Below are 15,579 nucleotides of genomic sequence, written 5' to 3'. Positions count from 1 at the left end.
AGTCAAACCCCGGATACACCCACTATAGGGGCATATTGGAGGGGTCCCAGAACGATATGTATCGGTCAATACATGTTGATATTTTGAACCTTGCAATTAATAATATATAAAGACATAAGAAATACATATTTCAATAATTAATATAAAGTTGCATTATATAAACATACTGACATGCTTGTGGATAAAAAAATACTTATATACTGGAACATAAAGATATCATACAATAATTTTACTAATAATGTGTCAATCAAGAGTCCAAGGCAATATATTACATTGTTACAAATTACATGAAAAAATCCATTAGGCTATGTTTGGTTTGAAGGAAAATGAAGGGAAAGGTATAAAAACTTATACAAGGCTTGTAAAGGTTTTCTTACTTTTCCTTTCTTTTTTCCCTCAAACCAAATACAGCCTTAATATATTATCATTACTTAAGTAAAAAATATTAATTAATAAATATAAAAATGTATGATTAATCTAAAAATATATTACATTCATGAGAATGTAGAAGATACTAATATCAAGGTCTAAGATAAACAACATATGCAACTATTATATTTTAAATCAGCTATTCTATATTTTTTGGAAGAATTAAGTATGATCATTCAAAAATGAAAAGCATGAAGGAATAAAGACAAGATACCTATTTACACCAAGGGCCTGTACATTGAGAATAAATACAATTTTATTTGCACTAGTACAAATGCATGGAAGTGTAAATGAAAAGAAAGCAAATTTTGGTTTAATATTTGATGGTGCGCAATCCGGCCAGTCCTATCTGTCAACGACCTTGCCTCTGACTGGAGCAACAGGGGGCCTGAAACGGAGAAGAAAGTGGGGAATCTCCGGGGAGGAACCCGATGAGATTGCTCCGAAGCTCAAGTTAGTACTCTCTCAAAGGCAAGATAAAACCAGATGGCGCAAAGTTCACATACCTTGTTCTTGGGGGGTAGAGAGCCTTTTATAACCACTTCGCGCACTCACTCCTAAGCTTCTGTCAGGTCGGGTATGATTACTTCTGTGCTTCTGCCAGTTCGGGTGTCATCACCTCTGCTGGGGCAGAATCGCCATTGTTCTCTTTGTCGGAGCCGTCTCTGTAACTGGAGATGGCGGTGGCAGGTGGCGGTGGCAGGTGGCTGTTGAAGTGCGGCTGTCAAGCGTCAGATCCCAAGTCAGTCAGGTGCGCCGCCCCTAGATATGGACCCCATCGGTGTTAGGTACGGTGCGGTTTGTTTAGTTCGACGTCTTGGAGGCGAAGTGCTGGAGTGGTGTGCGAGGTTAAGTCTCGAGTTCGGATAGAGGTGTGGCCTGAACTGCCATGGGGCAGGCCAGTTCGGGTTGTTGCCCTTTGTGTTCGTAAGGCTTGAGGCCTAAGGGAGAGCTTGGGCTCCTTACGGGGAGTTCGGGCTCCTTGCAGAGAGTTTGGACCACTAGTTCCTCCTTTCGGAGCTTGCGCCTTGGCGTGCTGTTTGTGCCGAGCTGTTGCCTTTGCCACGTGTTGAGTGGTTACGAGGTCGGGCCAAATCTTCCTTCATCAATTGCCCCCCACTCCTCGCGCTAAGGGTCTTGCCCTGGCGCGGGGAGTTTGCGAGGTGGCGGGTGGATTTGTCCCGTACTTCGAATTGGTTGACTGATAGAGCGAGGTGCACGTTGTCAGGATTTTTTCAGGTTTCTCGAGCGCCAAAAAGACGGGAAACGCGCCAATCTGCCTATAAATGTTGGCAGACGTGACAACGCGCATTTTTTCAAAATTCAAAATAGCGCGCCGCTGGGAGGCGTGACAACGGGCATCTTTTCAAATTTGAAAAAACGCGCCGCAACCGCCTTTAATGCGAGGTGACGTGTGCTGACGCTCTTTCAGTTTCAAAAGACGTGCGGCCAGTCACGTCTCGGCCTCGGGAGACGTGCGGCCAGTCACGTCTCGGTCTCAGGAAATGTGCGGTCAGCGTGACTGCGGGCTGTCGGATATGCTTTGATCAGAATCATTGATTTTTGGTTACTGTGGGTATAAATAGTGGGGGACCCCAGGCGCTTTGTCACTTCTGCGTTTTGCTTCTTGAGCTCGCATCCAAGTTTCAGCTCGCGTCCAAGCCTTTAGCTCGCATTCAAGCTTTTAGCTCGCGTTCAAGTTCCCGTAGTCCGTTCAAGCCTTTTTCCGGGTGAGTACTTTCCTGGAATCCATCTTCTCCTCCCGATGTCTAGCTCGGATAGCTCAGACAGTTCTTCAAGGGGGTCAGATGCAGGTTCTATGAACCGAGCTGCATCCCCCGATAGTCCTATCGAACCGGAGGTAGAGCTTGAGGAAGAGTTCGAATCCGTAGGTCGAGTCGCCTCGGGTAGTTTGGCGTCCTCCTCTCATCGAGGTCGGACATTAGACAAGTTTGGACCCTCGAACATGATGCCTAAGGGGCTTCACTCTCTTATTACCCAGTTCAACTTGCCTAGGGAGTACACCTACTTCATACCCTTGGGCAGTTTCCCTTGGGAACACGTCCTGATGAGATCGTGATATTCCGGGAGCAGCTCGTTGCGGGGTTGCGCCTGCCCTTCCACCACCTCATTGTCGAGGTTATGAACCACTTCGGCGTTACTGTCGGCCAGCTTCACCTGAACTCCATTCGTAACTTGGTGGGGACAATCTCCCTATTTTGCGAACAGGGCTTGCCTTTAGACCTGGAGATCTTCTCTTCCATTTTAATGCTTAAGAAGCAAGTGGGTCCCCTTCCCGGGCGTAGGCGGGCGTATTACCTGTCTCCTCGCCCGGGTTTTAAGCTTTTACATGAACTTCTCAACAAGGTCCTGGCGTGGAAGCGGGACTACTTCGGGGTGCAAAGTGCATTGGGGTGGCCGTTCCAAACCGAGTGGGGGATGACTGCCCCTGACGCCGGTGTTACGCTTGATAAGGAGACGGTGAAGGGCCTCTGGCAATGGGCACGACTTGGGTTAAAATGCCATTATTATCTGTCGGAGGCCAAACTCATTGAGGCCGGTCTGAGTTCAGGTAGGTTCTTTACTCAGAGGTTTGTCTTTTGTTTTGTTCTGTTCTTTTCGTTTTTTTTTTCTGATGTCGAGCTCTTTTTGCAGGTGTGATGGACTTAGAGAGGACTCGTGGTGGGCACCTATTTCACGACGTGAAGAGGAGGAAGCGAGTCGCCAAACGAACTCGTGCCGCGCTGCCCCGAGATGCGGAGTCCGAGGTACTAGACTACCCGTCGGTGGATCTACCCAGGGAGCCTGAGATGGCCCCTCTAGTACATGAAGCAGCAGGGGCCCCTTATGCCGAGGCTACTTACATGGGGGCTCCCACTTACTCCGAGTCTGCTTATACGCGAGCTGGGCCCTCAGGCTCGGGAGCTCAAGGCAAGTTCAGGAGCGTGTTGTCGCCGAACCACACTCTTCAGAAGAGTAGGGAGGCCATCTATCTCGAGGAGGTCGTAGCATGGACCGAGCTTCCTTTGAACCAGGTAGCTTGTCGTGCTGCCACTCATGCCATGGTGGTAAGTCAGACTTCTTGTCGGGCTCTTTGCTTTTATCCTTCTTGCCGTCGTTCTTTTGATCATTTGTTTTTTCCTTTTGGTAGGTGAATTCTTCTATCCATGCCTTGGCGGCCCAAGTGGAAAGGAGCTCGAGACAGGCGCGAGCTGTTGAAGGGGATTTCCGTGCTGCCGAGGCAATTTCTCGAGCTGCTGACGCGGCTGCTCGCGCAGCATAGGCCAGGCAGGCGAGGTCTCAGAGAGATGCCGAGGCCATGGGAGTTGTGGTGAAGCATATGGCGGACCTGAGACTGGATTTGCAACATCAGGTTGAATACCTTCAAGAGGACATTAGGGAGTGGACACAAATATTTTCTCAAGGCATCGAGGATGCCAAGAAGAAGGCCGTCGATGAATACATCGCCTCGTCGCGCTTTGATGAATTGACGGTGGACTCGTACAGGAGGGGCTTTAAACTAAGCCGGTGGATGATCCGGAATACGTACCCTGAGCTCGATATTAGTGCGATATCCACTTCGTGCATTACTCAGGAGATGGCCGACGCCGCTGATGGTGAGCCGGATTCTAAGGGCGAGGCAGGACCTTCGGGTATCGTTGAAGTGCCTTCTGATGGTGAAGAAGTACCTCCGGGCCTGTGAGCTCGACATGTATTTTTTTTTTTATTTTGGAAATGTACACTCCCTTATTTTGAAATGGAATGACTCTTTTGGTTAAGTGTTGGTTGTTCTTTCTCCCGAACTGACCGTATTTGCCGAACTGACCATATGCCCGATCTGTTTTTTGCCCGGGTTACTATACTTGCGTGGCCAGTTTTGGTGTTAATACTTAGCCTCTGAGATGTCGATGCCCCTATTAGTTCGTTGTCAACACTTCGCCTGAGCCTTTGGTTGGCACTTTTTTCCTTTGCTTGCCTATGCCGAGGTTTCTTCGTTAGCTCGGCATCCTAGCCCTTAGGCTCTGGTAGCGACTTTGTCCACTTCGCTTGGTGGTTTATATGTAGTATCACCTTAAGTTGATGACGTTCCACGCTTGGGGTACTTGTTTGCCCTCTAAGGTTTCGAGCTCGTATGCCCCCCCGAGTGCTCTCTTTACTCTGTAGGGCCCTTCCCAATTTGGTCCAAGTTTGCCCACGCCGGGTTCGGGTGCAATGATCTTACGGAGAACCAGGTCGCCGACATGGAAGTTTTGCTTCTTTACTCTGACGTTGTAGTACCGAGCTACCTTTTGCTGGTAAGCTACGGTCCGGATGTACGCGAGGTCTCTTACCTCGTCCAGTAGGTCGAGGTTGGTACGTAACTCATCTCCGTTTGTTTGATCGTAGTATGCTTCTAGTCGCATTGTAGGTATTTCAATCTCCGTCGAGATTACCGCTTCAGTGCCGTAGGTGAGGTTAAAGGGGGTCTCTCCTGTGGCAGTTTTTTTCCGTAGTTCGGTGAGCCCACAGAACACTTGGTAGCTCGTCCGCCCATAACCCTTTAGCTCGGTCTAGTCGTGCTTTCAGTCCGCGGAGGATGGCTCTGTTCATTACTTCTGTTTGACCAATGCTTGCGGGTGTGCGACCGATGTGAAGTTCTGACGAATTCCCATATCTTGGCACCATTCCTGGAACTTGATATCCTCGAACTGCTTGTCATTGTCGGAGATCAGTACCCGAGGTAACCCGAAGCGACATACTATGTTCTTCCAAAAGAAGTTCTGTATGTTTCGGGCTGTAACTGTTGCCAAATGTTCAGCTTCTATCCACTTTGTGAAGTAATCTACCGCCACCACTAGGAACTTCCTCCCGCCTGTTGCTGGCGGGAATGGCCCCAGGAGGTCGATGCCCCATTGCGCAAAGGGTCATGGACTGGTGAGGTACTTGAGATCGGCGGCATGCTGATGGTGGATATTTGCATGCTTCTAACACTTGTCGCATTTTCTGACGAGCTCAACGACCTCTGCCTTCATTGTTGGCCAGTAGTACCCTTGTCGAAGTGCCTTTTGAGCGAGGGCCCTGCCTCTCAAGTGTCCACCGCACAGACCTTCATGAGTGTCGCAGAGTACGAGCTCGGCTTCGGTAGGTCGCAAGCAATGCAGGTAGGGCAGCGTGTAGGACCGTCGGTACAGCCGTTCGTCTATTATGACGTATTTGGCTGCCTGGTGCTGCACCCTCTTGGCTGCATTGCGGTCCACAGGGAGTGTTCCATCTAGCAAGAAGCTCGCGAGTGGGTCGATCCAACTCGGCTCTGCTTCAAGGACGGGAGCGACCTCCTCTGCCCCACCAAGAATGCTAGGCCGAGGTAAGTCCTCTATGTACACGGTTCTCATGGTGTTGTGACTCGTGCTGGCTAACCGGGACAGGGCATCGGCTTCAGTGTTCTCTAACCTCGGTATTTTCCTGATGAAGTGTGACTGGAAGTTGAGCAGGGCCTCCTTTACTTTTGCCAAGTGGGCGATCATAGTTAGCTCGCGTGCTTCGTATTCGCCCGTAACCTAGTTGACCACAAGCTGGGAATCGCTGCAGATAACTATGCGTTTTGCTCTTACTTTTTGCGCTAGGTTCAGTCCGGCTATCAGTGCCTCATACTCCGCCTCATTGTTGGATGCCGCAAACTCAAAGCATAGTGCGTATTCCAATTCCGTGCCACTTGGGCCGCGTAGCACTATTCCGGCCCCGCTGCCCTCCTGGTTCGAGGAGCCATCTACGTGAAGGATCCAGGGCTCCTCATCCCAGTTCACGTTTGTCCTAACCAGGAGAGATGCCACATTGGCTGCTACTTCACGGGGTTCAGACTCTATTGGCTTGGGAGCTCCGTGCTCACCCGAACTGGGGATCTCGGGCTCAACCGGCCTAGGGACTTCGAGGCTGAACGTGCACTCGGCGATAAAATCTGCTAAGGCTTGTGCCTTAATAGCAGTTCGTGGCTTATACTGGAGGTCGTACTCGCTGAGCTCGATGGCCCATTTCGTCAGCCGACCGAAAACCTCGAGCTTGAGTAAGACTTGCCTCAGAGGTTTGTCAGTCAAGACGATGACAGTGTGAGCCTGGAAATATGGGCAGAATTTCCGAGCTACATTTACTAGTGCGTATGCTAGCTTTTCTATCTGCGGGTACCTCGTCTCTGCTCCCTGCAAAATTTTACTAACATAATAGATGGGTCATTGGACCCGATCTACTTCTTTTATCAGTACCGAACTGACCACCTTGTCACTTGCCGAGAGGTACAGTTCCAAGACCTCGCCCTCCTTGGGCCGGGTTAAGATCGACACACTAGCGAGGTAGTTTTTTAGCTCATCGAACGCGAGCTAGCAGTCTCGGGTCCATTCGAACCCTTTGCCTTTGATTGCTTTAAAGAAAGGCAGGCAGCGGTCTGCCGATTTGGACATGAAGCGGCTCAGAGTGGCTATGTGGCCATTTAGCCTCTGAACCTCTTTTACTTTTCGGGGTGGTTTCATATCTAGGATGGCCTTTATCTTGTCCGGGTTGGCCTCAATACCGCGCCGGTTGACGATGAACCCTAGGAACTTACCCAAGGTGACACCGAAGACACACTTGTTTGGGTTCAGTTTCATGCTAAATTGACGCAGGATTTGGAAGACAGAATCTAAGTCTTGTATTAATTCTTGTGAAAACTGCGTCTTGACGACCATGTCGTCTACATAACATTCTATTTTCGTGCCAATTAAGGGCCGAAACAGCTTGTTCACAAGTCTTTGGAAGGTCGCCCCAGCATTCTTCAATCCGAAGGGCATGACCTTGTAGCAGTACAGGCCGAACTCGGTTATGAAGCTGGTTTTTTCCTCATCGGACTGGTCCATCCTGATTTGGTTGTAGCCCGAGTAGGCGTCCAAGAAGCTTAGCAACTCATGTCCCGAGGTCACGTACACTAGGCGGTCAATTCTGGGGAGGGGGAAGCAGTCTTTTGGGCAAGCTCGGTTCAGGTCGGTGTAGTTGACGCACATGCACCACTTGCCGTTTGCCTTTTTCACCAGCACTGGGTTGGCTACCCAGCTCGGGTAATGAACTTCCCTTATGAAGTCTACTGCGAGGAGCTTTTCGACCTCTTCGTCGACCGCCCTCCAGCGCTCTGGGGCTAAGTTGCGTTTCTTCTGTCTAATGGGTCTGATTACAGGGTCAGTATTAAGTTTGTGAGTTATAAGGCTGGGGTCAATACCGGGCATATCGGCCGCGGACCATGCAAAAATATCTAAATTTTGAAGTAAAAAACTCACAAGTTCGGTTCGTAGAGGTTCCTTGATGGAAGCACCGATCTGTAGTGTTCGAGCTGGGTCCGTAGCCGAGGTTGGGATTGCGACCGTTTCCTCTGGGGGCGAAGCTCGCTCCTCGCCCTACTCCGTAGGCTGCTCCAGTTCGAGGTCGTCGTTCGCCTTGTTTTTTCCCTTCAGGGCGGCAACATAACACTTGCGGGACTCAAGCTAGTCGCCCCGTGCCACCCCCACACCGAAGTCTGTAGGGAACTTCATTGCCAAATAGTAGGTGGAGACCACTGCCTGTAGGATATGCGTAATTGGCCGCTCTATTATGGCATTGTATGGGAGGGGGTCGCGACCACCAGGAAGTCGTCGTTGAGTCTGACCGCACAAGGCCATGTGCCGACTTCCACGGGTACTGTTATTTTCCCGAGGGGCCTGACTTCCTCTCCGCTGAAGCCCACCAGAGGAGTGTTCGCGGGCTTCAGTTCGCTTCTCTGCAACTGTAGCTGGTCAAATGCCGATTTGAAGAGGATGTCTGTCGAGTTGCCCGAATCCACGAGTATGCGCCTGACCTCGAAGTCGCTGATCCTTAGTTTTATGACAAGCGCGTCATCGTGGGGGTAGTGGACCCCTCGTGCATCGTCTTCTGTGAAGAAGATCGGTTCTTCCGTCTTCGGCCTCTTTGGAGGGTTCTGTTCTTCTCGGGTTGCTTTGCGAACTGACGTCCGAGCCGCTGCCGAAGTACAACCTGCTACCATCGAACCTCCCACTATCACATGGATGGTTCCCCGAACTGGCCTCTCTTCCGGAGGCTGTCGTGGCAACGGTTCGGCTGGCCTGCTGCTGGATTTGGGGGCATCCCTTCCGTGCTCCCCTTGCCGACCTACCTTATTGTTATTATTATTATTATTATGCTGTACAAAATTTCTCAAGTATCCGCGACGGATGAGTCCCTCTATCTCGTCCCGGAGATTATTACACTGTTCGGTACTATGACCGTGATCTCTATGGAAACTACAGTACAAGTTTTTATTTCTCTCGTTTGGGTTCCCCTTTAGGCGAGGTGGCCATTTTACGTATGGGGCGTCTTTGATCGTCATCAAGATCTTGGTCCACATCATGTTTAACGGTGTATAGTCCGTCCGAACTGCTAAGGGAGCTTGGAACGGTTGACACGGCTTCGGCTCCCGGGCCGGGTTTTTCTGTCGACTGGGTTGGAGGGCTCGCCTTCCCTCTTTCTTTTCTCGATCCCGCTTTCGGTCCTTTGGTTGATCTCTTCCTCTGTTCTCATGAACTTATCCGCGAGATTAAGGAATTCGGCTATGGTCGCGGGCTGGTTAGCTACCATATGCCATTTGAACTCCTTGTGTGTTACTCCTCTCTTGGCCACCGTGAGCTGCACCGTGGGGTCTAATCGCGGTATCTGCAAGCACGCGTCATTGAACCGCTTGATGTATCCCCGGATGGACTCTCCTTCCCTCTGGACTACTCCAAAGATGCTTTTCTCGGTTATGGGGCATCACTTGCTGGTGACAAAATGTGCGGTAAAGACCTGCACGAACTGGATCCAGCTTCTTATCGACCCGGGGGCCAGGTTCCTGTACCAAGTGCGGGCCACCCCCCTGAAGGTGGTGGTGAAGGCCACGCACATGCACGATTCACTGGCCCTTGCTAGGTGCATTTGGGACTAGAAAGCATCGGCATGGTCGTTGGGGTCGAAGGACCCGTCATACTTGTCCAAAGGTGGGAGCTTGAAGTCTCTGGGCATGGGGATTGCCAGGAGTTCCGATGCGAGGGGGGAAGGAACTGAGAGAATCGGGGAGGCTTTTACCTCGTCCGAGCTTGTCTCTTCTTTACCTCTGAGCTCGGGCAGGACACGGGTGGCAGTTCGGCAACTTCACCGGCGCCTTCGTTGTTGAGTGGGCCTAGTGCTGGCGCTGCTGGCCTCTGTGTTGCCGAGCTCGATGGGCCCGAGCTATTGGTAGCCTGCCGCTAGGACGCTGAATCGATTCTTTGTCAGCGGGAGCTCAGACTTGGAGTGCCGAGATACTGACTTAGCGGGCGAGGTTCCCGACCCGCCGGCGAGCTGCGAGGCGGGGGTGATTTTTCTTTCCCCTCGGCCCGGGGATGAGGCCTGGCTCTTGTGGGGGTTCTGAGGTTGGGAGGCCTCTCCTCGGTGACGGCGTCCACCCTGAGGGGAGGGCTTAACTGGCTTTGGAGCAGGGTGCCGAGGTGGAAGCAGTGGTTGGTTCAGTACTTGGTGCGGTTTGTGCATTGGTGCTGATAGTGATACTGAGAGATGTGGTGGAAGCAGTGGTTGGTTCAGTACTTGGAGCAGGCTGCTGATAGTGATACTGAGAGATGTGGTGCAGTACTTGGTGCTGCTGGATCTGATGTTGCTGGAATTGTTGCATTTGTACTTGCATTGCCCGCATGCATTGCATCAGGTCGTCTAATTGGTTCTGGCTGGTCGCCAGAGGGACATCAGTTGGTTCAGTAAAGGTTGTTTCGACAGGGAGAGGAAATGGGACGTTCATGGCAGAAAGGTTTACGGGCGTCACTATTTATGGCACATTCAAGCTGGGGATCCCATCCACTGGAAGGGGGATGGTGAACTGTCCGATGCACACCACGGGGACTTGAAATTGTTCCCCAATGGTGTTCATCTTCGTGCCACGTCCGGCATTGCTGAAAGAAGCCATGAGTGTTGGGGTTTTTGGAAAAAGGAGGTTATGAGAGTTTTAGAGGGAGGCTTTTAGAAGCGTTCCCACAGACGGCGCCAATTAATGGTGCGCAATCCAGCCGATCCTAGCTGCCAACGACCTTGCCTCTGACCGGAGCAACAGGGGGCCTGAAACGGAGAAGAAAGTGGGGATTCTCGGGGGAGGAACCCGGTGATATTGCTCCAAAGCTCAACTTAGTACTCTCTCAAAGGCAAGATAAAACCAGATGGCGCAAAGTTCACATACCTTGTTCTTAGGGGGTAGAGAGCCTTTTATAACCACTTCACGCACTCACTCCTAAGCTTCTATCAGGTCGGGTATGATTACTTCTATGCTTCTGCCAGTTCGGGTGTCATCACCTCTGCTGGGGCATAACCGTCACTGTTCTCTTTGTTGGAGCCGTCTCTGTAACTGGAGATGGCGGTGGCAGGTGGCAGTGGCAGGTGGCTGTTGAAGTGCGGCTGTCAAGTGTCAGATCCCAAGTCAGTCAGGTGTGCCGCCCCTGGATACGGACCCCATTGGTGTCAGGTACGGTGCGGTTTGTTTAGTTCAACGTCCTGGAGGCGAAGTGTTGGAGTGGTGTGCGAGGTTAAGTCTCGAGTTCGGATAGAGGTGTGACCCGAACTGCCATGGGGCAGGCCAGTTCGGGTTGTTGCCCTTTGTGTTCGTAAGGCTCGGGGCCTAAGGGAGAGCTCGGGCTCCTTACGGGGAGTTCGGACCGCTGGTTCCTCATTTCGGAGCTCGCGCCTTGGCGTGCTGTTTGTGCCGAGCTGTTGCCTTTGCCACGTGTTGAGTGGTTACGAGGTCGGGCCAAATCTTCCTTCATCAATATTGTTTTGGTTTATCTGTATTCTGCTTTAGGTCTTATTTTACTTCTTTTGTACTGCAAACAAACAAAATAAGATAATATTTGAAACAAAAATAAATCAGAATTTGCACCCAAATCATTTGCACTTCCATAAATTTGCATCACTACAAATAAGTTTGCATTATAACCAAACACACCCATAAAAAAGGTGAATTTGCATCCCTTGAAAAGACTGTGCACACAACCAAGATATCAACCTTGATTTTAATTCACTAATTAACATGTCCATTGTCTCTCCTTTATTCAGAAAAAATCTTGGAATTCATTAACTTGACCCCATATAGTTAAGATAGGGTTTGGATGATGATGACACGTGTAGACATTAAAATTTTCATGGAATCCTAAATGGGCCTTATTCCCATAAACTCAAATTTGTTTGTGGGCCTTAGTATGAGTCCTTCTATTTGGACCATACTCCATACTCTCTCAAATATGTGCATGGGCCTAACATTTGGGCTTTGCTGTTGTAAATTCATTAGCATAAAGAAATGGTCCATGTGGGATCCACTATGAAGTCAAGTTTAAATTCAAATGTAAATTACAAATCTTATTGGTTTATCCAACTAGAACCATTTCAAGCCCTAAAAATGGAAATCTAGTCAATAATTGATTAAAAATCATTATCTATATAAATGGTAAATTACCAACTCTCTTATTTATGAAAGGAAACTAGAGCTAATCAAATATCTAGTTAATCAAAGCACAACTTCCCATATATGGAAATTAGTCAATGATTAAAGAGGGAATAATTGATGATAAATTATTCTCTCCAAGAATGGCAATAATCACAACCTTTCACTCTCTAAAAAGGGTAAGAAGAGCTAACCAAATCCTTAATCAAGGGGGCTAAGAGATGAGTCAAGAGATTTATAAATAAGGGTTCCCATCAAGAGGGAAGTGACTTTTGGAGGGAGAAACTAAGTGAGAAAGCTCCTGGAAGAGGAAATGCATCCACAACTTTCTAAAGAACAAAGCTACAACACTCTCGGAGTTCTTGTAGAATCATTCTTTTGATCAAGCTTTTAAAGCCCAATTGGAGGAAGCAATTTTTGTCATTTTCTAAAGTATGGGAGCATGTTATCTGACTCTCGACTTCAACTCAACCCAAATCCTTAAGTTGCAAGAAGTACATTACCAAAAGAGAATCAATGGTTCTATCTCTTTTGTAAGAAAGTATCAAATGCAAAGAGTTTGTGTCCCATTTATTTCAAATATAAAAAAACAATTTATTTGAATTTATCTTCATTTTTCTTGTATTTGGATTTATACACGAAATTTGTATCGATAAATTTAATGTTGCTATCAACGGCATAAGTGCAACACGATTCACATCAATACTTCTGTTTTGCAAATTGTCCATAGTCAAATATCTATTGAGTAGGGATGACAATTCCTACCCTACCCGACTGGTACCCATTCTGGGGAGGATTTTTTTTGCTTGAAAAATGGATTTTAGGGCAGGAATGGGTTTTGGCTTTTGGGGTTATACAACCAGTATAGGTATGGGTAGGGTATGGTATTAAGCTAACCCAATCCCCCCCAACCCACAAGTTGTTAGTAGGCTTATGAACTTATGTATTAGCTATTGAATTTAATAATATTTTTTGATACAACAGGAAACAATTAAAAAAGACAAGTAGTGTTACACATTCTCTCTGATATTCTTGAATTCTCTCTCTATGATATGGCATCTCCATGTAGTGTTACACATCCCACTCATTACTTCAGTCGTGATCTTCGAGTTTCCTTTGATAATTACTTGTGGATAACCTAACTCTACTAGTTTATGGGCATCTAGATTTTCCCTAATTTCAGCTACCATAATATTTTGAACTTTATGTGAAGGATAATTCGTTTTTTATATGTTTTAATCAAATAATTGAAACTTTTGATATTTGATCATGTTATTTTACTTGTTTATTACTTATATATATATATAATAGAAAATAAAAGGAAATTAGATGCAAGTTGTGGACCCAACCCACCAACATGACCCGTCCCACCCTCAAATGCATGGAGAGTAGGATTGGGGAGGGTTTTTCATTTTCATGTGCAAGGAGGGTTTGAATTTTGAATATTCAATCCACTAATGGTCAAGGCTTTAAAAGGTTAAAGGTGTAGTTAAGGTGTAATGACCCAAAAATGTGAGGCATAAACCTTAAGGTGCTGTGATGCATAAGACTGAAGCTTAAGTACAAAATTAATTAACGTTTATGAATTGAATAAAATAATATATAATATACTAACTTACTAAGTTAGAATGATAGAACTTGTAAAAATATCCGTGAAATAAAATTTTATGAAGAATAAGTTTCATCGTTTAAGTATTAAATAAAACAATAACTAATCAACTAACAATTATAAACATTTTACATTCCATGTTTCAAAAAGTTGTCAAATAATTCAAATGAACAATTTAGAAGAAAGGAAACATATGAAGAATCATCAATGGGTCATTAATGGGTTGGTGGGTTAGATGGGTTGGGTTAAGCTCAACCCAATCCCAATCGACCCATTTAAACAAAATTAAATGGGTAGGATTCAACCCAAATTCACCTTAACCCAACCCATTAGTCTTTTATTCATTAAATTAGATGTATAAAATTGTAGAAAAATATAACACAAATTACAAAAAAATATAAAAATGATAAAAACAATGAAAAATGCAGAAAAGAAACATAAATTACAGTAAAATATAAAATCATAGATAAGTAATAATAATAATTGCAAAAAATATAGAAAAACATAGAAAATGAAGAAAAATAACAGAAATTACAGAAAATATAGAAGCACATTGAAAAAAAAAACAGAAACTACAGAAAAACAATAAAGTTATAAAAAATACAAAAATACTGAAAATAGCATAAATTACAGAAGATATAAAAATATGGAAATTAATAAAAATCGCAGAGATCAAACAAACTCAGTTATGATAATTACCCATTCCAGAGCAGAAAAACGAAAACGCGCCGGAAGGACACTCGTGTCATATGATAGTTGCCCAGTTGGTGCTTACCTTCGAATCCACCAAAATCTCCAAAAACAAAACTCATTGCTCGTTCTGTGAGCCCATTCTAAGTGTACACGGATATCATAGCAGTCCAAAAAACAATATTTTGACATTCATGGGAACAACGCATCAGCAATTTGAATGACTCCGTAACCTGCAATCAAAGCATTTCAATTTCATGTTGAAATATCTTTTACATGCATATTATCAAACAGTTTATGAGCATCACCTTGTTCACCACATTTTAGATGCATATCAATCAATGAAATCCTGTCGACATACAAATCATATTCCAATCGAATTCTTAAACTCTTTATAATTTCCAGTTAGAAGTCATGGTAACTCTGCAGACGACTTAAGAACAAAGGAGAAGGTGAAGTAATCGGGTCTTGTGAGTTCATTATAAAGTAATTTTTGAGAGTTCTTCCATGGTACCCAAATCTAAGGTGGGTACTCTTTCATGGGTTCTATGAAACTCAATTTCCACGACGTTGATGTTGGGAGTTACCTGGTAAGGTGGCGAGAGTGAACCAGAAAGGAACTGGTACATAGGAAATCAACTAAAGAAGCTAAGCGAAAAACTGTGAACTCTATAATAAATTACAAAAACTAATAAAAACAAAAGAAGGCAGAATTCTGTAAATATCATATTCAACCTCAGATTTTGGTACCTCTTTGCTTGGTTTGACTTTGATGCAATCAACCATAAGAAGAGAGAAAATCAAATCTGCGCCCCACATGCATATCTCAGAGTGCATTGGAAACATCTTCCAAAATTGTCAGGAAAACTCCGAAATATTAATAGTAAATGGGTTATTCGTTGGATAACCGTGACACAATCTGCAATTGACCCGGGACTATATGAACACAACCCATGAACCCAATTAATGGGTGAGTTAGCGGGTTGGGCTGAAAAATTGCCACACCTACCCATTCCCAAGTGTATCCTGATTTACACTATTATTAACTTTGCATGTATATTATGTTTTAAAACCTTTTGTTCCTAAGGTATTTATCGATAAATTTAATTTTGCTTTTAATGCTTTATTAGTTTTATCAATTAAAATAATGTAACCTCTTCCTAAATATATTTAATCAATTCATCTAGGATATATGTAAATATTGATTATTGTTAACCTAAAATTTAATCTCTTCAACCGCTGTCCTAACTCCTAATATTGATTATTGCACCATACTACATATCTTTAATTAAGTCAGATGTCTCTCTCACAAATACTAATCAATATCATTGGCGAAACAATATGATATGGATTGACAAGAGAGAAGCTG

At 46.0% G+C, this 15,579-nt stretch overlaps 1 long non-coding RNA gene across 2 annotated transcripts; it reads right to left on the bottom strand.

The window, feature by feature from the left end:
• Positions 1-28: 28 nt before the first annotated feature.
• LOC104602145 (uncharacterized) lies at positions 29-15,220 on the bottom strand. Of its 2 annotated transcripts, none has more exons than XR_736029.3 (3): positions 14,961-15,220; positions 14,220-14,443; positions 29-11,294 (listed from the first exon to the last, which is right to left on the bottom strand). It is a non-coding gene; the product is annotated as an uncharacterized LOC104602145 (long non-coding RNA). The 2 variants fall into 2 exon arrangements; XR_016083384.1 differs by having other exon boundaries at positions 14,296-14,443.
• Positions 15,221-15,579: the final 359 nt, after the last annotated feature.

The sequence above is a fragment of the Nelumbo nucifera genome, chromosome 3 (assembly GCF_055504915.1).
Source record: "Nelumbo nucifera cultivar China Antique chromosome 3, China Antique-T2T, whole genome shotgun sequence".
Taxonomy (NCBI): Eukaryota; Viridiplantae; Streptophyta; class Magnoliopsida; order Proteales; family Nelumbonaceae; genus Nelumbo; species Nelumbo nucifera.
The sequence above is the reverse complement of the archived record's forward strand: the minus strand, read 5'-3'. Positions and strand labels throughout refer to the sequence as shown.